Consider the following 26,005-nt stretch of genomic DNA (forward strand, 5'->3'; position numbering starts at 1 on the left):
AATCCCCGACCCAGCCGGGAATCGAACCCGGGACCCTCTGAACCGAAGGCCAGTATGCTGACCATTCAGCCAACGACTCGGACCTTTTTAAAATCAGTCACATAATTTGGTTGTTAAACACAACAAACAAACAGTGCTGAGAATGCAGCCTTCATTATGAACAGTTAATATCTGAGATGATGTACATTAGAAGATATAAATATATGGGAATATTGGGTGGATATGACGCTTACCATATTAAATAGGCTATAATAGGCTATAATAGTGCGCTCTGTCATTGAAAATAAACTATAATGTACCCAAACGTTTATCAGTGAATGATGTAGGCCCACATTGGGAAAGCGAATAGGTGGTGGCGGTGGTGGTGGTTGTTCTGGCAGCAGTGATTGTTTTAAAAATAATATTATTGGCTTAACGTACCACTAACTACTCTTGCGGCTTTCAGAGATGTCGAAGTGCCGGAAGTTAGTCCTGCAGGAGCTCTTTTACGTGCCAGTAAATTTACCAACACGAGGCTAACGTATTTGAGCACCTTCAAATACCACTGGACTGAGCCAGGATCGAACCTGGCAAGTTGGGGACAGAAGGCCAGCGTCTCAACCGTCTGAGCCACTCATCCCGACAGTGATTGCTTTGAACATAAGTACACCATAATATCCCTGTTAACTCTACTCATAGAATAATAAAGAAGAGGCCCAGATCTTCGAAGAATGGAGGTACCCAAAAAGAATGGGAAGGGCCGCAAATAGTGTGAATATGAAAGACTGTCGAAGCAAACAAGAGTTAACTAAGTAAAAATGAAATGAAATGTCGTATGGCTTTTAGTGCCGGGATATCCCAGGACTGGTTCGACTCGCCAAGTGCAGGTCCTTCTATTTGACGCCTGTAGGCGACCTGCGCGTCATGATGAGGATGAAATGATGATGAAGACAACACATACACCCAGCCCCCGTGCCATTGGAATTAACCAATTAAGGTTAAAATCCCCGACCCGGCCGGGAATCGAACCCGGGACCCTCTGAACCGAAGGCCAATACGCTGACCATTCAGCTAACGAGTCGAAGTGCCAGTTACAAGATATGGACGTGTGGATTCTGGCACGACAAGTAGAAACAATGCCAAAAATGTATATAGTTTTACGTGACTATAGGTATCATGACCATAGGAATGGAACTTCCAGTTTTACACTGAATTGGAACCACGAAAAGGTTCATTTTCAATTACAAAATTCCCATATACATACACTGGGATTCGAAATGCAGTCACGATTGTTAGAAGCCAATGACGGTCTCACTCGGCTATCACCCCCAAAAACAGGGACAGAACGAACTAGATGTTCCGTGCATGCTCTAAATTTTAGAACATGTATATATGACATCTGTCTCACAACACATGATTTTAAAAGAAAACGCGTTCTTGGGGTGACAAAATCACAAACGTGAACAATAGATGCATACCAGTTAAGGCTTTCACGGCTACCGAAAAAAGAAAATCTAAGCAATAGAATCTTTTAGGCTGTTAGACAGTCTTAGCGTGCAGTGTCTCGCGCGCGGTATGGAACTGGGCACAATTAAACTTGAAAATGGAAGTTTTACATCAATGACGACACGTAAAATTATGACGGAATTACAAGGACCCTCACAGGTCATACATGAATCTGACAACGCTACCCATATCACAATCATAAATAATCGTTTACTATTAGAGCGTTACATCGGTTTTACACTTGAGACACCTAATCTCAATTTGAAACACGAGGGTGAATCAAAAAGTAAGTTAAACTAGCTCGCAGCGAGAGCACGCTGTGTGTCGTGACCGTGGCCAAAGCGGAACAAGCTACAATAACTGCTGACACGTACGATAGCAAAATTGGTGTGGTATCCTGTCGCGTTGTGTGTGCAGAGCGGGCTAGGCTCAATGGCGCGTCAACCGGATGTTCACTCCAAATTTGAGGTGCGTGCACAATCAGATTTCTATGGGGTAAACGGCTCAATTGCACGGACATTCATTGTGAAATCACTGCTGTATATGGTTAGCGTGCAATTTCTAGCTCAGGTATTGTAAAGTGGTGTAAGCAATTTCGGACGCACGGATCTCACGGACGAATATCGCGAAGGCAGGCCCGCACGTCCAATACCGTCGCAAATGTTGACCGTGTGAATGGGATCTTAGAGAGAATCAGCGCATAACAATACAGAAAATTGCCAGAATGCTGAACATTTCGTATGGTAGTGTGTTCTCCATTGTTCACCAACATCTTGGATTTCGTCAACTGTGTCAAAGATGCTCACCGATGTCCACAAGGGAAAACGTTTCCAATCGTCACTGGCATTTTTGCAACGGTATTCTGTGGAGAGCAACGGGTTTCTGCGGCGAATCATCACAGGGATGAAGCGTGAATCCATAACTTCACCCCCGAAACAAAGAGAACATCGATAGAATGGGTGCACGCAACAACACCACCACGAAAGAAGGCCAAGGTCCAACCTTCAGCACGAAAGGCAATGGCGACAGTGTTCTTTGACATGGAGGGTGTGGTGCACGTGGAATTTATGCCGAATAGCACGACAATCAACTCGGCTTCGCACTGCCAAACGTTGAACCGATTGTGTAAGGCAATTAAAACAAGGCGGTAGGGACAATTGAACGCCGGTGTGATTTTGTTGCACGATATCGGAACACGTCACACGGCCCGCCAAACGTCCGAACTGCTGTAGCGATTCAAGTGGGAGGTATGGCAACATCGTCCACACAGTCCAGACTTAGCGCCGTGCGATTATCGTGCTTTTCGTAAGCTGAAAAAGGATTTCGGTGGACGACGATTCCGAGACGATGAGGAGGTGAAAGCAGTTGTCTCCAGAGCGCTGGAGGTGATTTCTACGCATCAGGAATCGAAAAGTTGGTTGACCGTTCCGAGAAATGCTTACGGTCTCTTGGGGACTATATGGAAAATTTACATTGTATGTTGTCATTGTCGTGTTGCCTATGTGTAGGTCCTTTCATAAATGGACATAACTTGGAAGTGTGACTTACATTTTGATTCGCCCTCGTACGATTTACATCAAAAGAAAGAGTAAGTTGGCGGTTATCATATCGTCACTGCCGGGACAAAACCTCCTATGTGAAATATTTCTGCTTAGAACTTTGGCCGGTAAGGTTCTGTTATCTAAAGTGCAATATTGTGTGAATATTGTCAAGGCAATCTCGCTCTTCATAATCCCGCCTGGTGGCCATGATCGTTAAAGCGCTGAAGTCTAAAACGGTCTGACACAGAGGTTAGTCGGTTCGAATCCCGTTGGTCGAAAAAAATTTCAGCATCAGAATGTTGGCCGGCAGGGTAGGGGAGGTGATGGTATACAATTTCTAATCACTAGATTGCGTGCCAAAAGCCTGGATTAAATTCCAAACCTCTCCGCAGTGCTCATATGGAGTGAGGACATATGACGCTGTTGATGGTGATTCATCCGTCGGATGGGGACGTTAAACCTTGAACAGACCACTTGGTGCTATTCGACAGTAGTAGGCTACGTGCCGGCACCGGATTTCACCCTCTTCCTATCACGTCATTCATTTCATCTCAATAACTCCTCTGATGAGGTTGACGTCAGGAATGGCACCCGGTCATAAAAAATCGCCACGACAGATTCATCTCACCTCATACCCGTTGCCGTAGGAAAACGGGACAAGGGTTGGACAAACAATTCTCGGTCTTCATAATGTGTGTGTCTGCGGGTCAGTATGTCTCGAAAAATATTATCACACAGTAGGTTTTGTCCCGGCAACGATGATATATTATAGTCATTTCAGGAAGTTTTATTTTCTATAACTTGTTTTGTTTTATTATCAGATTTCTAAAAAAATACTGACAAAAACTATATTTATTCGGCAAATGTTTTAAACTCTGGTATTTCGTAACCACTTGAATGAAAAGAAATAACGATGAAATTTAGCAGTATGAGTACGTAGGCAGGTGGTAGTCACAGAGTGATGACTTAAAAATACAAAAGTGGATGTATGTATGTTTAGTCTTCAGCCCGAAGGCTGGTTGGATCCTCAACAGTTCCGCCATAAGCTGTCATAGATGGCCTAGGCATCACTAAAGGGGCGTACTAGGGAAATGAGGAGTGAGGTAGTTTCCCGTTGCTTTCCTCACCGAGTCAGAAGTTGCTAGTACATATCAGTCTGCCAAGCCCACTGAAATGCATGTACCAACTGACCCTATGAGCAATATTTTCACTCCATTCATAGTAGGGACTGGCTGCATAAGGAATGGCAGTACTAGCATCACTCATACCTCAGTAACTTTCATTTTGTCAAAGCCAAGGATAAAGCTGAGACAGATCAATGAAAGTAACAAAATTGCTCTAGCCCATACCAGAAGACATAGTCCACTGTAAACACTAGGTCCTGCCAGCAAAGGCACAAAAATAATGTATGAAATTATGAACAGGGTACGTGTGGGGTGGCACTTCCACGGGTCAGAGGGCAATCAGGGCCGCGATTAAAGTTCATGACGCCCCGGGAAGAATTTCAAATCCTTCCCGCCCCCCGCCCCCCCCCCCCTTCAAACTCATTGATGAACAATAATGTGCCAATTTCAGTTTTGGTTCGGGAGCGATTTTTTCCCCAGTCCTCCAAAGGAGAGTCACGAGGAGGCTGAAATAAACGGTGACACACACACACACACACACACGCACCCGGTCCCCGAGCAAAAGGAATCTACCATTCGCGGTAAAAAACCTTAACCTAGCCGGAAATCGAATCCTGGGTCTTTGTGTCCGAAGGCCATCATGCTAACTATTCGCAACCGGAGACTGACCTCCCATTTCTCCAATATACAGTATAAGACGACCACTAACTTGAGTATAGTTGAAGAAAGAACGAAAGAACGATTTTTGAGTAGGAATTTGGGAAGGAAGTGGCTGTGGACTTTAAAGAATACAGGCTCGTGGCCAATGCCTGGAGGTGAAATGGAAAACCATGGATAACCATTTCAAGAACAACAGTGTGATTGTTAATCCACGGCATCTCCCAAGTCCGCACTAGTTGACAACCACCCTACCACTGAGCTAATCCGGTCGGTTGCTGTTAATAATAATGATTATCATAATCATCATCATTTCAACTTGTAAATATTATCTTGGTTTGTCTCTTAATTCCGTTAATTTTATAATTTGTAATACATATATAAATGTGGCCTTTCTTATGTTTCACCTGGTGTGTAAAGTTAAATTAGCTGCATAAGTAGGCCTGTGTAGGCCTATGTCTATCCCTTAGTTCCGTTCTCTAATAATGTTTTTGGCTTTACGTCCAGCTAACTACATTTACGGTCTTCGGAGACGCAGAGGTGCCGGAATTTAGTCCCGCAGGAGTTCTTTTACATGCCAGTAAACCTACCGACACGAGACTGTCGTATTTGAGCACCTTCAAATACCACCGGACTGAGCCAGGATCGAACCTGCCAAGTTGGGGTCAAAAGGCCAGCGCCTTAACCGTCTGAGCCACTAAGCCCGGCAGTTCCGTTCTCTGATACGGGGTTGGGGTACGTAAGTAAACCTTTGTGAGGCTGTATTCACAATGTTACAAAAGATTGGCATTACTGTATTTGATCGACAGATCATTAAAAACTCGATTTCACTAAACTTGCAGTTGGCTTAAATTTAAAATGTCTTCCTCCTTTGCGCCCCTGGGCATCTGTTCAGGCTGCCCCGTTATAAATCGTACACTGGAAGGGGGGGGGGGCAGCCCTGTGTATGAAGGAGTAATTGTGTAGAGATAAGAGATTAGCGCAGGATAAAATGATAGGGAGAGCAGCATCACACCAGTCTATGGTCTGATGATCCAAACAATGGCAACTTCTACTTTACTCTTTCAATGTATAAAAGAAGCGGGTATCCTTTCTCGATGTTACACAGGCCTTTGTCTGACAGAAGACCGCTAGGTAGACACTTGCAGTTGAAGAAAGGAAGAGAGAAAGAGTGAGGGGGACGCTGAAGCAATATATCACTTTAAAAGCCGAGAGCGAAAGAGCTTGCCAATTTAATCCTGGTTATTGGCTTAGCTCGTAACATGCTTCAAACCCCGAGGCTAAATGCAGTCGCTCATTATTAGGAACTACCACTAAATTCTGATTAGGCGAAACGTACGATCATTCTTAAAAGTTGTTTGTACGACTAACGCCGTCATTAATCACGCCTCCTTCTGGATAAATCGTTCACTTCTAGAGTCTCATGTGTAGAAAGGGACTGCAGAGATCAGATAATCTAGAAAATCAGCAAGGAATAATATTTGCTCATAGGAAGGGGAAGTAGGGATTGGGATAATTTACCAAGGGAGATCGACAAAATCCCAGCTTATTTTAAATCATTTACGAAAAATATACTACGTATTGTAACTACCGATGAGAGTGGCCACGGGTGTTAACGCGATACTGCTATGGAGCCAAGCTGTGCATTAGGAAGGTGAATTGGTTCGAAACCCACCGCCGGCTGTCTTGAGAAGGGTTTGCGTGGTTTTCCAATTTCGCTTCCAGGCAACTATCGGGAGAGTTCATATTCATATGTCACTGCAGATTCTTTCAAACTCCTTACCCAATTTCACCCAACATCATTCACTTTGTCTTCACTAGATCCTCATGTGAGCTTGGCTGCAGAAAGTGTTGCCGGCCGTAAAAGCACGGCATATAGTTTCATCCCACCTTGTCCCCAACACCGTATCGGATCGTTTGTATTGTGGCGATTAGGATATTTTTTTAACCTATTAGTATGGTTTTCAAACCATTCTGGAGGTATGCCTTATTGTGACCGTATCGTCACATTGAATATTTATTCGGAAATATATATATATATATATATATATATATATGTGTGTGTGGGAAGTATGTGCTTGGAGCTTCTTTGTTAATATGGGGCTCGGTTGCACCATGTTGCGTAACATCTTCGCCAGCCTGGCGCCTAACGCACGCAGATTATGGTTGATAAAACCCACGAACTGAGCGCGCGTAAAGAGGGAAGAAAAAAAAATAGTGTCTGCTGACTCCGCCCCTAAAACAAATTCCGACTCACAGTAGAGCCAACGTGAGGAGGTGATTTTAGAAGTACTTAAATTAATCATGAAGCATATGTCGAAGTAACAGCAAGAATAATGGATCATTGACAAAATTATAAGTCAAAATAAAAATATACTATTTATGAAACTACGTCTCAAAGAAATGACGTAAGATGCTCTGGCGTCGTCACGATAGCTGTGAACCAGACACCCAACAGGGGTTCCTCGTTAGGCTCTTGATTTAGACGGCCGAATTACGATTAAACCACTGATCGTTTTGGTTACGCATTATATCTAGTATTTGTGATTGGCGAGCCACACAATCTGCCGCATCGCTGATTTCCATAAACTTAATGTATCTGGAGATCTCAAAATTATGGTGGGGAGGCGTTCCTCTGTCCAACCCCCACTCCATGTGAGACCATATATGCTCGCGTAATTGTAGAAGTACAGAGAAACAAACGTACGAGACAGGGTTTCGAAATAAATATAGGAACCCAATATCACATTATTTCAGAGCAATAAACTATTGCAGGGACGACACCGTGAGTTTCTGTATTAGCTTTGTCTGACTGAGGTAGTTTAGCTGCGTCCAGCCTCAAATTAATAAATATGCAACTTCTTTCTGTAAGAGATCGCAATCATACCAATAAAAGGGGACTTTTGACTGTGACGTGTGCAGAAGAAGTCTGTGTGAAAATCAGTGTGAATAGTATCTTTCCAGTGTTCACGACTCCAAGACCATGGATTACTCAAGAGTCATCGAGGGACGTCTGAAACCCGTGACCTCCTACCTCAGCGCCATGGAGTAGACGCTTCAGGCGAGTCCCTTGCGGACTCGGACTATGAAGGACGAACCAAAGCTCTTGAGTACCAAGTTATGATTTTGTAGTGCTAATATTCCCTTTGTAAATAAGTAGAAATGTAAGGATAGGGTTAGGATATATTTTGTTATTGAATTGTTAGATTAGTTCGCTTAGAGTTGAGGTTATTCGGGAACGAAACAAATTAGGATAATAGCATTTATTTTTGGCCCATTTTATTTTATTGCGTGTGCATGTTCGGGGATTTGTATTTACGAGTGCTGTCAGAGGAAAAGGGGGAAGAGAGTATTGAATTTTGCTGAGGTAACGAAGTAGCCTTCCTCTGAGTGACTATTCAAGATGAGTCAGTATAATATGACGGTAGGGTTTTCGCCAACTATGTGGGATTGTCACAGCACTCTTTTCCTAACGTAAAATAGTAGATTTTGTTGCATGGTAGGTTAAGACGTGGCTGTATCTAGATGTGTGTGAAGAATTCATTGTGCTCAAGTTCGAATATCCATCCTCCAAACACTAGCTAGTCCCCTGTGTTTTTTGTTGTTTGTTGTTGTTTGGTTTTTGAATTTTATTTAAGTTAATTTATTTGGATGGATATTAAATGCCGATTTACTGAACGTAGTATCAATTTATATCAGATACACTTTTCTTATCTCTTTGGCCTAAGATAATAGGAAATTTTAGTTTGTGAGCTTGTTAAATTGTGGTTAACTCTGCAGTGAAAGGAACGATGTTTGAACTCCGGCCTTCTATAAAGTTGAGGAAAGATGAAGTGATATAGCGGCATGATTTTTGAAAGATATTTAAGGATGATGAACGCCCGAGCTGATTTTAGCATGTTTATAAGTGCCCCAGTACCATTGCATGAATATAATGACCCGCTGACCATGCACTGAGAGTGCGTTAATGTATGGGGATGTTTGTTTCAAGAAGGTTATTGTCCCGTCGAGAGGGCTGTCCCGAGAGATTTACGGCTGGCGACCCGAGGGTAGAAGCTTCTTGTGAGAAGGACAGCTGATCCGGGGATCTCTATGGCGATTGACAAAGAAATGCATGTTTTTCAGACACTGCGTTCTTCTGTCAGTAGAAGACGTATTTTTACTTGATTACCACATTCGCAACAAGCTATGTCGAAATTAATGTAGGAACATTTAATTGTTACTCCCAAATTATGCGGTAGACAGGGTTTTGTTTTTCAGGAGACCTGATACGGAAGGAACCGAGGTCACTACTTCGAACCTTGGGGCGCGATGAGAATTGTTAGTCACAGAGCGGCGGATTATAATAAAACAAAAAATTCAGCCATTATTTGTATTCCATATGTTTTTCTTTTTCAGGTGGTAGAAGTGTGTGAACGTGATGTTTAGATAATTATTGATTTCTTGAAGCTAGGTTTCGTGACAATCCATTGATAGTTTGTTTAAGTGAAGGGCTGAGACCCTTATGACGTGTACAGTTAGTTCATCAAGTGAGGTGGTTTGTAGTCACCAGAATTATGTTCATTTTTATTATATGTGGGAATATGTTGTAATTCCGTAGAATTTGCTTATTGTTTTTCTAATTTTATATATTTTTAATACATAATTTATCGTGCTATGTTTAATTTAGGCGGCCACTCGAAGACGAATCTCAGAGTAAACCAGTGTTTCTTTTAATATGTAAATTTGGAATCAATCCCGGGGAATATTTCGCATTCGCAAGATCGTAGCTTATCACTGTAAATAGTCAAGTGTTTTATTTTGATATTGTTTGTCGTATTCAACAGCTCAAATGAAATATAGGGCCGATGAACAACGAAACCAATTATACAATGTGAAACTTTAGGAAGGTAATTCACACTTCTCCGATTTGTTTTTTAGTGAAATGAATTAACACTCAAGTGCCTTATTTATAAATGTGTGATTTGGTCTATCATTAAATTCAATGCCGTAATTTCATTAGTCCACATAGAGACACTTGTGAAGGTGTGGATCGAAAAGTTTACTTGAGTGACAGCACGGACCTGATTTTCCGTTGATTTATTGAGTGTCAAATGTATTTATTTAAAATTTAATCATCAAGGTTATAGAGTGTAAAGTATGTTTCAACGAGAGCTAATTAAATCTTTAGGAAAAATTTATTTGTGCCTATCTTTGCCGATATTAGCATCCTGACCTCTTCCGTTCATTTTATGCCTATAAGTTATATATAAGTTGGTTCTAGCTCGTATCCGCGGACGCACCATGCCATTGAGAGGCTTGTGCTCATATCTTGGAACGGAAGGGTAGCGGTAGACCTCGCTATGCTGTAATGGGCATTTGTCATTTCATGTGTTCGGAGTAGTCATTAAATTCCAAATGAGGCGGCATTAGTCACTAGGCAGAAAAGGTCCCTTGACTGTTATTTTCTGTAGCGCGTGGTCCCATGTGTTAAGATCCGGTCGGGGTAATTTTGTGTTGTCACATGGTCCCATGAGCTATGGGAGATGATGGGAAAGGTCCCAGTATCTACTTCCTGTCTCAAGAGCCTCGGTTAGATTCCCAGCTCTACGAGGGATTTTAATTCTGCACTAAGGGACGGAACAGAGTTCATTCAGCCTGGTGAAACCAACTGTGAGCAGCTGATTGATATGAAAGGCTGGGGATCCGGTCAAGAAATATAACCAATACGGTTAGGAACGCTTTCACTCCGGTCACGGGACACTCGTATTTTTCAGTATTTGGTGAACACTTGACTAAGGAAATAACTTCCTGCATTTATTGCACTATACTGCACCGCACAACTCCAGAATAATGTTAATGATGTCCGGTCAGAATACTAGTCCCGAAGGCCATAATACTAGTCCTGAGGACAACCATAGGTGAATGGTCAGCTCCTTAGCCTTCAGTACTCGAGGCCCTAGGATCGACTCTCGGCTATGTCGAGAGATTTTAAATTTTAAACGGTTAATTTCCTTAACTCGGGGACTGAAAATTGGTGCTGTCCTCACAGTTCCTGAAACACACACAACACTATACTCCACAAAACCAAATGCAGTTTCATAATCTCAGTAGAGGTCACCCACCCTCGTCGAAGGATGTGCCTAACCAGAGCTGCACTAGGTTAGTAATAGGTTAGTAGTAGTAGTAGTAGTAGTTGTAGTAGTTGTAGTACTGGCTTCATCTTTTACAAATATTTTATTGAAGAAAGTTTGTCGCCCAAAGGAATTTCTGACATTTAAAAAAAATGAACAGAATATGCTCATACGTGAATGTCTGCTATATCTTCTAAATTCCAATGCCATGTACAAAGGGTCATCCTAGAACAAAAATGGTGATTAATTTCTATAAGCAGGGAGGATTGATACTTATAATTTGGAGGTGATCTTTTATTATTATTTTTGGGCTGAAGTTTATTTAGAAATATAGATATTTGCAATCGAATATTTTGAATTAATTTCTGAGAGACTGCGTGGCAACTATTCTACGCCACATGCAAGAGAATATTTTAAGTTCTTTACTGTTATTTTTCAGAATACCTGTTCGGATGTTCCCGATTATTATATTACACTATCCGTAAGTAGTGATTAATTGTTATGATTTTTTATTCCTTATTTTATATATTTACCTGTATTCTTCTTCTGTTATCACCAAATCATCTTTTTGTATCGATTTTCCTACCCCTGTGGGGTCGCGGGTGCGAACTGTTTCGCACATGTGGATTTGGCCCAGTTTTACAGCCGGATGCCCTTCCTGACACCAACCCTATATGGAGGAATGTAATCACTATAGCATGTTTATGTGCCGGTTGGTAGTGTAGTGTTTTGTCTGAATATGTAGAGGGAAGTGTTGGAACAAACACCCAGTCCCCGGGCCAGAAGAATTAATCACAGGCGATTAAACTCCCTGACCCATCCGAGAATCGAACTTGGGACCCTCTGAAACTAAGGCCTCAACGCTGACTATTCAGCCAATGAGTTGGACTCCGTTATCATGAAATATCCTATAATATTTCCTTTTCGTATAACTGTTTTATTTTTTAAATATATAGTGCTGTGTTTTAAATTTTCCTTGCTGTAGTTGTGTGAGGATATGTTGTATCCTGGATATCTACCAGTTGCAATGTGTTTATTAAAATACTATTTTGAATGCATGTTTAATATTTCTCAGGAAATTATATTAAATAGAATTTCCAGAGTGGGAACGTTAGCATCCATATGAAGTAAAATTAGCATGGGAAGTTGACCACGTTGCCTGAAGTACTATGTATTGACTTTTTAATTCAGTTGGTACTTGTTCAATTGCTGACTGTCGTGTGACGAACAACAGCTGATCCTGGGAGATGAATGACTCGCTAAAAGCTGAACTCAGCTATCACGCGATCTAATATTTATAAGTTGTTCCGAGACATTTCTGTTGCTGAATTTAAAAAAAGGATCAAGAAAGTAATTTGTTCAAAAATACTTTCCTCGAAAGCGTAAATGGTACTGAATTGGAAGCTTCCACAGTTCTTGACCTTCGCGTTTAGGTCTTCCTGGAACATACTGTCGAAAATACTCCGTACTTATTAGGAACTTTTAGCGTGCACAAGATAACAGCTTAAAGCATAAGTAGATTTCGACGGATACGTGCCTCTGCATAGGTAATCACTGTTCTTTATCTTACGAAGTACACGCAACGTTAAAACCATGCACATTAAAGCGAAACTCACTTCGTGTAACTCGTATAAGCATAATAGATAAACACCTAATACATATGTCATGGATGTAACATTTCCTTGCTCAATTATAACTCCTTTCAATCATATCAGTAACATTCTCAACTGACTCGAACCTCATCGTCCCGAGAATCGTCTTTGAATCCAATCCTAAACAGTTCATAACGGTATTAAAATCCCACTAATGTGTATGACTCGAAATATCGGATCATATTATTTCGGTCTTTAAATTCAATAACTATGTATTTATGTTCTTTCCATTTTCCTATCTGTTCACCAAATACTTTTTAACAAGTCAGTGCTATTAGTTAGCGTACGCAGTTGGCCATACTGGTACCGTGTCAACTAGAAGAAAACATGACAGCTGACAGGAGCAATGTTCACAGCATGCGGTAAGCATTACGCAAAATATCACTTATCGATAAGATGTCTGATTTCTTACTTTTATAGAAGAATTGTCGAAAAGGATTGCGTTTGTTTGACATGGATTTCGTGCAAGTGCATTCGAACGCTCTGGAAAAGGTGCGATTTATTTCCATGGATCCCAAAAATCGGATCACATGCGAAGCAGTCGTGCATTGCTCTCCTCATTCAGTACTACCTGAATGGTCTAATCGCTGTCGGTTTTCTGCTCTCAAATTTATGAGTAAAACGAGGAAAACAATGATGATACTAATAATATAGTATACGCTACAGTTCCGACAAAAGGTAATGGGACAGGCGTTGAGAGTGATGAAACTGATGAGGAACATGATGGTAATCTCAACCACCATCAATAGAGGATACTGGTAATTTCAGGGGATAACGACAAAAACCTTGAAGAATCCGAAAAATATCTCGAAATTATATCAGAGCCTATCGTGTTTGGCTTAAAGGCAGTTCAGTTTCCTGAAGCAGATGGAGATGTACTCCCTCACAAGAGACAACGTGTTTCTCTGAGAAGAAATAAACAATTTTAGGTGGAGGAAATCAGATCCTCATCCTGTGTTAGATAAGTGCGAACTGATACCTGTTTCTGAGACTACAGAAACATGCCAAGCACAATTCAAATTTTTCAGTTGTTATTTCCAGAGAGCTTGGTACAGAAAATCATAGAAGGAAGCAATAGATATGAAGTTCACAAAGAGTTTGTTCTCAACGTAACAGAGTCGGGAATTTGGATACTGATAGAAGAACAGCTTTTATCAGGGTACGCTTAATAAGCACGACAGAACGATGAACTGGTCAGCGGATAAAGATGTCACCAAAATTTGTTTGCATATCTGAGCACCTTTAAAGACCAGCGGACTGAGTCGTTCTATTTAGCGTCGAACTGCTGTTTCTTTAAATTTTGATGTACGGTTTTATTTATTTCTATTAGGACTTAAAATGTAGGTTTTCTAGGCAGTCTATGGAGATACGCAAAACCCTCATGGGGACTATGTAATGTAATGTAATGTAATGATGCACGAGTGTGTACCCTCGTTTCCTTATTCGTTTCGCTTTCTGGTGACTTTAGTAATTCTTAATTTTTTTATATCATATGTTTTGGACTTTTCTTCTATTTTAGTCACCAAGTAGTATGGCTTATCCTCTGTGTCACGGGCCCTCTGCCCTATTAGGTTTTATTGACATGGGATGTACTGAGAGTGCTTGAGTGGGTTCGACCTCCCTTTGATTTTGACCTTGGCCTATTGTTTCCTTTACTAGACCGTATAGTATGAGCTCCGGATCCTATGTTCTGGATCTTTCCATCCGTTATCTGGAGTGGCTTCCCTATGAAATAACGGTAGCTAGTACAAAAGCTGTTTAAACTCTTAAGTGCAGAAAGTCGTATCCTGTTAAGTGTAACAAGAAGTGTTCTGACGCGAATTAATGAAACTGATGTGAATTCATGGCCCATTAGGTCATTGTAATCTGTATATTATAGTCCAGGGTTCGATGCGCAGCTGAAGTGTTTTGAACTTAAAACTCAGGGTCGCACTGCCTCTATAAGTGCAAATAAATAAATTAGCCGTGTCAATCCCCTAAGGGCTGTAGCCTCCTGCAATACAGGGACAGTGCTCAGTTTAACCCATCAGGTGAGCAGGTCCTGAAGAGCATTAGTATATCGGTTAATCTCCAGTTTGTTTCATGAAAACGTATTACTGTATATTGCACAATTGTGTAGTCTCACCGCCGAGTGGATGAAATTGTGTTTTTCGAGATCAACAATTCGCGGAAACACAGTTACATTATTGACACGTGTACACTTTTTTTCCCAAGGAGGGTTTAGGTTCCTTCTTGGTGAAAGTGTAACCTTACACTCTTCGTTCTTCCATAGCTTCTTCTCCGAATGTTGTAGACGTTTCTTGTAAGTTCTTGAGCTTATCCTCCGTTGAAATTTTCTTGACATACATTACAGGTTCATATCCTCCTTTTACTATGCATTCCATGATGAGTTATCAGATCGCTGATCGAAGAAAGAGAACGTCTGAAACCACAAGCCAAAGAAAATGAACGCAAAATCCTGGAATATAGAAAAATCTCTTCTGAAATTAAGAAGCTAGCTTCGTGATAATATGGTCCATCGATCAGGTCACTTTCGAAATTGTATTTCATTCCTAAACTTACGTGTAGGTTGTGTTGTTGGTCTAATGAAGACTTAAAATTTTATCTAATGGAAATGGGAGCTTCTCTCCTCTGGTGCTCCACAGTTTGTCATTGCTCCTAAAGTTTATATCCTGTTAAGTTATTATTGTTAAATTTATGGTTTATGTTATCACCTGAAAAGAAGAATCGGCAAAGAAAAAATGAAAAAAAAAATCAAGAAATATTTTTTTCAAAAATGAACCATTGATTCATGCTTTGACCAGCCATTTATCCTTTACGCTTCTTTATCTTTCTGGTCCACTAAAACACCACAACAATTATTATTATTATTATTATTATTATTATTATTATTATTATTATATAACAAGAAGTACTAAAATAAATGCTTCTATTTCGTCGCTTAATTTGTGGTTTATACTCGCACTTGTATGGTGTTCAAAGACACTGATGTTGCAGAATTTAGTCCCACAGAATTATTTTATTTTCTAGTTAATCTACAGTACCAAGGCTAGCGTATTTGAGGACATTCAAATACCAACGGACTAAGCCGGGATCGATCCAACCAACATTAGCTCACAGGCCGGCGTTCCATAATCTGAACGTCTAAGTCCGGCGGAGAGAAATTAATCGATTGAGCGAGGAGGGTAAGCGTTACAACTCAAATGGCTGTATAGAAAGCTTCCTTTCAGGAGTTAGTAGGTTCGATCCCCGCATCTGCAGCCTGAAATGACAGAATGTATTGGGAATGCGGAGATGAAATGGCTTCCCAGAGTAATAATATTAACGTAGAATGTGAGTGAGGTGTCTTTTGATTGGACGAAGGCAGTAATTCCACCAATCTGTAATCAAGGCGTGGAAATTATTTCAACAACTATCAAGGCATTTCATTAATCATTATACCAGGAAATGTGTTTACTGGCATTTTGAAGAAGCGGATGCGATCAGCGATTGAGAGTAAGCTGGATCAAAACCAGTGTGGATTCAGGACTAGATTCTCAGTATGCGCCAAGTAATTGAAGCTACGAGAGGAATATGAAGCCATAACTTATGTATATTTCCAAGATTATTATTATTGAAGTATGACATCTTGATTATGGTCACGAACCTCTAATTTTAAATGAATTCAGATTAAAGGGGAAACAAGATTTCATTCTAAAAATCCCGTATAGATAGCTGGGATTTAAATATAAACCATCTCGAGTAGGGTCAATGAACATTACCCTCGGTTACCAAGTTTCGATAATCGCATAATCACGTCAAATCACTTATAAAATCGTTATACCTTGGGAGTTTCGTACTCCACTGAAATATGGAATGTTAATATCACCAGTCTTTGTTGGTCAGGAGTCAGTCTATTCTGAATAGCTTACCTGTAATTTACCTATTTTTATCAAGTCTCTCGTGAAAGAATAGCAATGCAAAGATACTTCTTCGTCCACGCTACAGGCGATAAAAAGAAAGGTGGAAAGCTGAGTGACATAAATCTTGTCGCAGGAGAAACACGTGCTGGCTCCCTAATTGTGCGAGCTTTAAATGGCCTAGCAGGCACAAGACGGATAGCTCGTGTCGCACATTCTGCCCCTCATTTGTCAACACCAGCGTAATGAACGCCACACTTCCCTATGACAATACAACTACCCTTCTCTTTTTGTGCCTCAAAGACCTTATAGAATTACAGATAAGTCTTTTAGGTATGCTCAACACATAAACTCACACTTCAGGAATTTCCTTCCTTAGTGATAGCTGAAAAGGGAGAGGTAGAATGAGAATCTACTGTATTTCCAGCCAATGCACAGGACTTTTTCACTGATACTGGTTATAGACGTTCGTACAATTCATTTCGCTATGAGGAGTGGAATATGATGTGTAGTTTGAGTTTGGATACAAGATGACAAGTGACATCTACCGCACGACGGTCGACGCGACAATTGACTCATTGGATGGCGAAATCGGATTTTGCGAATAATCATCATAACATCAATAATAATAACGCGACTCGATTTTTCAGAACTCATTCCACTCCCAGACCTCTCCCAGTGATACTGTGGCGTTTGTACATTGTGTACCATCAACAGGTCTTGTTGAAATCCATTACACAAAGTACAGTGTTGGTGGGATGCAGTTCTAGCAACACCGATGGAATTCTTGAAATCGTGTGCTATTAGAATATAAAATTGTAATTAAGACGTGATGTGTACTACTGGTACTGAATATGGACACTAGCTACCTAAAGTTGGAATAAAATATAAGTAAATCCTTGACTGTATGTGTGTTGCGTAAAGTTTTCTATATTGCTCTATGTATATTGTGTTATATTGATGTCTGTGATCACCAAAGTGTACGTAGCCACAGGTCAACCGATTTAAAAATAAAAGAAAGTTAATTACATCTCTGTATTTTGGTGCTGGTTTTCTTGAACAAGACACTCAGTTCATTAACGATGAAACAGGCATTCGAAAATACCTAGCTGATTTGATAGTCAGCTCTAAGGTCCTCAGATAAAATGTGGATTGTATTTGATTGATTGGTTTCACTCGGTGAAAGATTTCCCTCTGTATCCATATTTCCTTTTGGCAAAAATAGAAATACCACGTAACAATGACACGGTATTGACAATCGCCCACTGGTCCTTCAACTAAACTGTGGCTCAGAGGGGAAATCGAATACAGTCGCAGTGTGAAAACAAGGTAGTGTGGCCGTCACGTCGTTCGCTATTCCTCGGGAAGACCGATTTCATCGTGTGTGTGTGTGAGAGAGAGAATGATATACGGCACGCAGATATCTGAAAAATAGGTAGATGGAAGGGGGTCCAAATGCACCTCAACGCCGGAATTTTCACTCTCGCGTTCGTTGATGAGTTATGAGCGAAAAACCGACGGTATACGCGTATTGAGGCATGTCAATCCATCGTGCTGTCACCAGGATTATATGCGTAGATTCACTGTCGCTAGGCAACGTACATAAGATAAGTAGGCCTAGTACAAGTTAAGAAGCCATTAAGACCATCGCGTAGGAAACAATTTTCATTCCTCAAAACGAGGAGCCACAATTCAGTCCGTAATATCCAGAACTGCTTGCTGCGTGTATGTGTGGTACGCTCGACAAAATCCAAGGCACATAGGCGTATTCTTAGATGAATCTTTATACAAGTAAAGACCTGCTTTCATTATTACTTTTAATCGTTTTAATTATCTATTTCATATATACCCTATATTAACTTCATTCACTTAAAATCTCAGGGAATACGGGAATTTCTCCATACCAGCAATAAAACGTAAACTCTAGTTTCTTTCATCTAACTCCATTTTATGTTATATTATTTTATTTAGAGGAAACGTATAGTACGTAAGATAGATAATAATAAACAAGAGATAGTAATACGTACATCAGCCAAGGTGCCCTTTCAATTCCATAGCATAGGAAGCCATTTTAGTTCAGTTAGTGATATCCGGAAGTGTTTGTCTGCATGTATGACTGTGTGCGATGCCCTGCCAAATCCACGGCACGCAGAGATATGGAACTCTTGTCATACAGTAGGTGGACACAGCATTTTACCGATCACGTATGGCAGAGTCAAATAATAATCCTTGCTCCAAGAAATGAAGCTGTTAATGTCATGACAGAACAGCTCAAGTCTACCGACTTCAAAATGCAATGAAAAGTAGAGTAACAGTTGCCTCAAACTTTGAGCAGGAGGACTAGGACAATAGTTCAAAGATTCATTTAGCACAAATCCCAGATTAATGGGACCATTAGTTTATGAGAAAGAGGGCATATATTTTGGCGTATTTTGTCTTCCATTACTTGGCCGTGAGCACCACGCCCTCCCAATCCTTATGTTATGCGTCCACTCTTGCTTTGCTCAGTCCCGTTAGGTGTAGTGCTGTTATGTGATTTATTAAAATTTAGATACTTCTCTTTCATTCAAACTGCACCGCGCCATCCTTCTGCGCCGCGCAATATTATATATCAAAGTGACAGTGAATTAAGTAATTGTCATCTGCAGGACAAAGCTTTTAAACAACTTGGAGCGAACGACTGTAGCACCAATTATCCTTATCAGGAATATGAATTCTCCTTCCCTGTGCACCTGACCGCGACTCTCAGTCAAGAAACTGATGCCTACTATCATTGTAGCCATCATCACGACTGGACATGACGCTGGCGAAGTAGTTTTCATTTCTCGGATTCAAATCATCCACTGGGATATACAGTTCAGTTTAGACGTCTGCAATTCCCCGTTCGTTTGAGTTTCACTATGACCATCAACAAGGCACAAGGACAATCACTTTAAGTTGTAGGATTAGGTCTTCGGAATCCGTGCTTCTTCCATCGTCAAATGTACGTGGGTTGTTCGAGAGTTGGAAAGGCAAACACACTACACATCTTCGCTCCATATGAAGGGGCACTTATCATATTATAGTTTATCCGGAAGCTCTATAAGGAAAAATTAGGTTTAAAAAAATATAATATGGTCTTTTATATTGTTGTAATATTATTTTTACCATCCACCACCACGGTATCTTAAGCATTGAAAGAAACTATATACAGTCATTAAAAGTAAAATAAAATGCATGCAATTTTAATGTTAATAAAAGCGTTCTTTATTTCGCTTTTAAAGGAAAGGTTTAAACTCATCTAACGGGTGAATTGATAAACGCAGACGAAGCCGCAGGTACATGCTTGTAATAAATATGAAAATGAACTTAACACAATGACGCGTACCCCTAGGGATAGAAAAGTTGTCTTCACCATTTACAAAATATGTAATACTCATCACAGAAAAATGTTGAGTCACAAAACTTGCGAAAATGATGCAATATTAAGAATATGAATAAGATGAAGATTTATTTCTTGCTAGTGGCTTTACGTCGCACCGACACAGACAGGTCTTATGGCGACGAAGACGAAGAATTTTAATCGACAAAGTTAATTATAGAAACCTTGTTATGTGCTATTTAGAAATATGATTATAAAATAGTTCAACCACGAATCCTTATTTTTTTTCAGAGACTTCCATATTATACTTAGTGAGAAGTATTATAATACTTTGAAACCTACGCATACCAAAACTTTTAAAATTTATTTCTCTCATACCAAAGTATAGCATTCTTTTAAGATTTCGTTTAAACATGTCTCAAACCTTGATCCCCATTCTTTAGCTGCATGATCAGCATAGTGGCCTTAAGTTCGGAGTGCCCTAAGTTGGAATCCTGGTCGGGCAGGTCAATTAAGTCAGATTTGATCAATTCATCTTGTTCGGGGACTGGGTGATTATTTTCGTCCTAATACATATCACTTCGTATGCAGTACACACAGCACTACCAACCATCACAGGAAGACACATCCTTCCACAGAAGCTTAGCGTCATGAAGGGTATCCGGACGTAAACATGGATCAAATTCACATGTAGCGCTCACACTGAATGACTGGGAAACCTCAAGGAATGAAATAAAGAAGGACAAGAGAATGCCTTCATCTGTGTGTGCTGGATTGAATGGCAGCCGTCTGATAACGGATCTGTAGCTTGAAGGCGTAGGTTCTGTTCGTTTTTATCTTTTCGAGAGCGATAAGAGAAAGATTGCATTATTTTATTAAGTTAAAAAGCCACTTCTAAAATTTCAGAAGTTTTGAGACAAGAAAAATTGAATATACCGAGGAAGTTTCTTTATTCTCAATTCTGTTTCCTAACCTCACCACAATCTTGTTGAAACTTCGAGGAAAGACAAACAAAAATCATAAAGAATACGAACTTGCTTTTGCTCCGAACTCAAGTTTAAACTGTTTCTTATTACATATAGCCAATATTACTTAAAATCGATATAAGCAGATATTGGGAGAAATCGATCAGGTTCATTTAAATATCTCCAAGTATATTGGAAACATCTGCATTGGATGTTGGTTACCTAAAAGCCTGCCATCGTTTAATAATGCCAATAAAACTATATTTGTACAAATAGACATGCATTGCTTTGATGAAAGTTGTTTAATAAATAAGGAAAGTATTGGTTACTGTCTATGTTGTTGGTGGACAAGTCTTCAAATGACCATAAAGAAAGCAAGCACGCAGGTAAATAAGTACGTAAGTAATTAAGTATATATATGTAAAGCATATAACTTACTATTGTGTGTTTGCTTGGTGGTTATTAGTGTGATATGTTTTATGTAAATGAAGAAGTGTATTAAGACGAATACAAACACCCAGCCCCCGAGGTAGAGGAATTAACTATTCGCAGTTGAAATCCCCGAATCGGCCAGGAATTTAAGTCGGGGCCTTCTGAACCTGAAGTCACTACGCTGAACATTCAGCCAAGTATCGGGAAGTTTCTAGAGATGAAAAAGTTCATAATTCCTTATGTATCTAAGTTACATGAAAGGGATGTGATGGGACCTGGTAGGTGTGGATAAACAATGCGTCCCAGTTGTAAAAGGAGATGATATGTCATTCAAAACAATTGCGTAAGGTCGGATATCTCCAATTGCTTTTTTGGGGCCGATGACCTCGAAGTTAGCTGCCTCTGTGGATCAGCGGTAGAGTGTCGGCCTCCGGATCCCACGATAGCGGGTTCAAACCCGGCAGAGGTAGTCGGATTTTTGAAGGGCGGAAAAAAGTCCATTCGACACTCCATATCGTACGATGTCGGCATGTAAAAGATCTCTGGTGACACATTTGGTGTTTACCCGACAAAATTAATTAAATCTCAGCCATAGACGCCCAAGAGAGTTTCGGTTTACTCGGTCTGCCATCTAGTGGGGGCCTAGAGTAAAATGTAACGTCGAAATTGACGAGCAGACAGCCAGATGACCTCAAATAGAAATGTCTGCACACGGTAGCTGAGGCCATACGATTATTATTATTATTATTATTATTATTATTATTATTATTATTATTATTATTATTATTATTATTATTATTATTATTATTATTATTATTATTATTATTACCTCGAAGTTAGGCCTCTTTAAACAGCAAGCCATCATCCAACAGCTTTACTTTTTTCTTCTTCAAAAATCCTCATTCTCATTTGTATTATAGGCCCTATGTTATGATATAGTTTTATGCATATATTTACGTGTATGCTACAGACAAAATACCAGTATAGAAATGAATGCATTTATAAATCAGATAGCAGCATCAAATAACCTCAGGAATAATATTCACTGTTTCAGTCGTGGAATTTTAAGTCAGAGCCTCCGTGGCTCAGGTGGCAGCGCGCCGGCCTCTCACCACTTGGTTCTGTGGTTCAAATTCCGGTCACTCCATGTGACATTTGTGCTGGACAAAGCGGAGGCGGGAGAGGATTTTCTCCGGGTTCTCCGGGTACTCCGGTTTTTCCCTGTCATATTTCATTCCAGCAACACTCTCCAATAGCATTTAATTTCATCTGTCATTCATTAATCATTGCCCCGGAGGAGTACGACACGCTTCGACAGCCTGCACAATTCCCATCCTAGCCGCTGGATGGGGGCTTCATTCCTTCAATTCCTGACTGGAAACAGGCTGTGAATTTTCATTCTTCACTGATTAGGACAAAGTGATTAGATATTCTAACAGGGGCTATCTCCACGAGAACCTTATGGTTGACTAGCATATATTGTTGTTGTTTGAGTCATCAGTCCTTAGACTGGTTTGATGCAGCCCTCCATGCCACCCTGTGCTGTGCTAACCTTTTCATTTCTACGTAACTATTGCATCCTACATATCGTCTAATCTGCCTCTCATATTCATACCTTGGTATACCCCTATCGTTCTTACCGCCTACACTTCACTCAAAAACCAACTGCACAAGTGCTGAGTGTCTTAAGATATCATTCTATGTTTTCTTTCGGTCAAATTTAGCCAAATCGATCTCCTCTCACCAATTCAATTCAGTATCTCCTCATACGTGAGTCGATCTATCCATCTCGCCTTCAGCATTCTTCCGTAACACCACATTTCAAAAGCTTTTATCCTCTTTCTTTCCGAGCTAGTTATCGTCCATGTTTCACTTCCATACAATGCCACACTCCAGACGAAAGTCCTCAAAAACATCTTTCTAATTCCTGTATCAATGTTCGAAGTGAGCAAATTTCTTCTCCTGAGGAAGGCCTTCCTTGCTTGTGCTAGTCTGCACCTTATGTCCTCGTTACTTCCGCCATCGCTAGTAAGAATACTCATCTACTTCCTTTAAGACTTCATTTCCTAATCTAATTGTTTCCCAAATCACCTGAATTCGTTCGACTGCACTCCATTACCTTCGCTTTGGACTTACTTTTTTCATCTTGTACTCCTTACCCAATACTCTGTCCATACCATTAAGATATTTCTCCTGATCTTCTTCAGTCTAGGATAAAATAACAATTGATTTCCTCTCCTTGGATCGTGATTCCCTTCCCACATTCGTCTTTGATTCCCTTTACTGCCTGCTCTATATAAACATTGAAAAGGAGGGGAGACAAGCTGCAACCTTGCCTCACTCCTTTCTGGATAGCTGCTTCTTTTTCAAAGCCCCCGAATCATCACTGCAGACTGATTTTTATACAGATTGTAGATAGTCCTTCGTTCTCTGTATCTGATCCCGATTACCTTCAGAATCTCAAATAGCTTGGTCCAATCAACATTATCAAATGTATTATCTAGATCTACAAACGCCATGTACGTGGGCTTATCCTTTATTCGATCCTCTAAAATCAGACGTAAAGTCAGGATTGCTTCACGTGTTCCTACATTTCATCTGAATCCAAACCGATCTTATCAAATGTATTATCTAGATCTACAAACGCCATGTACGTGGGCTTATCCTTCTTTATTCGATCCTCTAAGATCAGACGTAAAGTGAGGATTGCTTGACGTGTTCCCACATTTCATCTGAATCCAAATTTATCTTCTCCCAGCTCAGTTTCAACTTGCTTTCCATTCTGCTGTAAATAATACGTGTTAAAATTTTGCAGGCATGAGATACTAAACTAATGGTGCAGTAGTTTTTACACTTGTCAGCACCGGCTTTCTTGGGAATAGGTATGAAAACATTCTTCCCAAAATCGGATGGCACTTCTCGTGTCTCATACATCTATTCTGATCTCAAAATTGCCTCTTCTTGTTCCAGAGCCATTTCGTCTACGTCATTATCTTGATACAACCGTTGAATAGGTTTCTGCCATCTTTATGCCTTGCCTTCTTTCCCTAGAAGTGGTTTCCTATCTGCGCTCTTAATATTCATACACCTAGTTTTCCTTTCTCCAAAGGTTTCTTTGATTTTCCTGTATGCAGCATCCACCTTTCCTACGACCATACAATCTCCAACATCCTCGCACTTCTCCTCAAGCCATTCTTACTTACCTGTCCTGCACTTTCTATCCACTTCATTATTTAATCGCCTGTTTTCTTTTCTGCCGTCGTCATTTTTTGCATTCTTGTACTTTCGTTGTTCATCAATCAGGTCCAGTATATACGAGGTACCCATTGATCCTTAGTCGATCTTTCGTTTCTTCCTAGGATTTCTTCAGCAGCCCTGGAGACCTCTTTCTTCACGACTGTCTATTTTTTTCCTCTATTGGGCTTCCTTCATCTTATTCACATAGTCCTTGTGCAACATGTTCCTTGAAACAGTCCCTTACACTCCTTTGTTTCAACTTGTCTAGATCCCATCTTCTTGCATTCCTTTCTTCAATTTATTCAACTTCAGATGGCATTTCATGACTAACAAGTTGTAGTCAGAGTGCACGTCTGCCCATGGGAAAGTTTTGCAATCCAACACCTGGTTTCTGAATTTCTGCCTTATCATAATGAAGTCTATTTGATACTATCCAGTATCTACGGGTCTCGCCTACGTATACAAACGTCGTTTGTTGTGTTTTAACCAAGTATTGGCAAGGACTAAATAATGATCAGTGCAGAATTCAACCAGCCGACGCCCTCTTTCATTCCTTTGTCCCGATCCGAATTCTCCCACTATATTACCTTCTCTTCCTTGGCCTACCACTGCATTCCAGTCTCCCATCACAATTAAATTCGCATCACCTTTTACATATTGTATTAAATCTTCTATCTCTCCATATATTCTTTCGATTTCTTCATGATCTGCTGAACTAATTGGCATATAGACCTGCACTATTGTGTTGGGCATTGGTTTGATGTCTATCTTGACGACAATAATCCTTTCACTATGCTGGTTGTAGTAGCTTACCCGCTGCCCTGTTTTCTTATTCATTATTAGACCAACTCCTGCATTTCCCCTGTTTGATTTTGTGTTGATAATCCTGTGATCGCCTGACCAAAAACCTGCTGTTCCTGCCAACATACTTCACTTATACCAACTACATCGAACTTGATCCATCACCCTTTTCAGATTCTCTAACCTATCACAACGATTCAATCTCTTAACCTTCCACGCTCAGCCTCGCAGAATGTCAGTATCCATCTTCCTGATGATTGCCCCCTCTCGTGTAGTCCCCACTAGGAGATCCAAATGGGGGACTATTTTACCTCCGGAATATTTCAGACGGGAGGAAGCCATCATCATTACATCATTCATACAGAGAAAGTTGCAAGTCCTCGGGAGTTAGTCACGGCTGTAGTTTCTCGTTGCTTTCAGCCGTGTATCAGTATCAACACAGCTAATCCATGTTGAGTATTATTAAAAGGCCATATCAGTTAATCATCTAAACTGTCACCCTTGCAACTACCGAAAGGATGCTATCCCCCTTTCGATGAACCATTCGTTAGTCTGGTCTCTCAACAGATACCCATCCGATTTGGTTACACCTGTGGTTCTGCTAGCTGCTTCGTTGTAACACGCAAGATTCTCCACCGCAGCAAGTTCGCAGGGGAGGGAATAGCATATATCTCATTATATCATAAAGAGCCTCCCCGAAGAGTGTATGATTTACATTCGGGCGTTCCCTGGGCAACG

The sequence above is a fragment of the Anabrus simplex genome, chromosome 1, assembly GCF_040414725.1.
Source record: "Anabrus simplex isolate iqAnaSimp1 chromosome 1, ASM4041472v1, whole genome shotgun sequence".
NCBI lineage: Eukaryota > Metazoa > Arthropoda > Insecta > Orthoptera > Tettigoniidae > Anabrus > Anabrus simplex.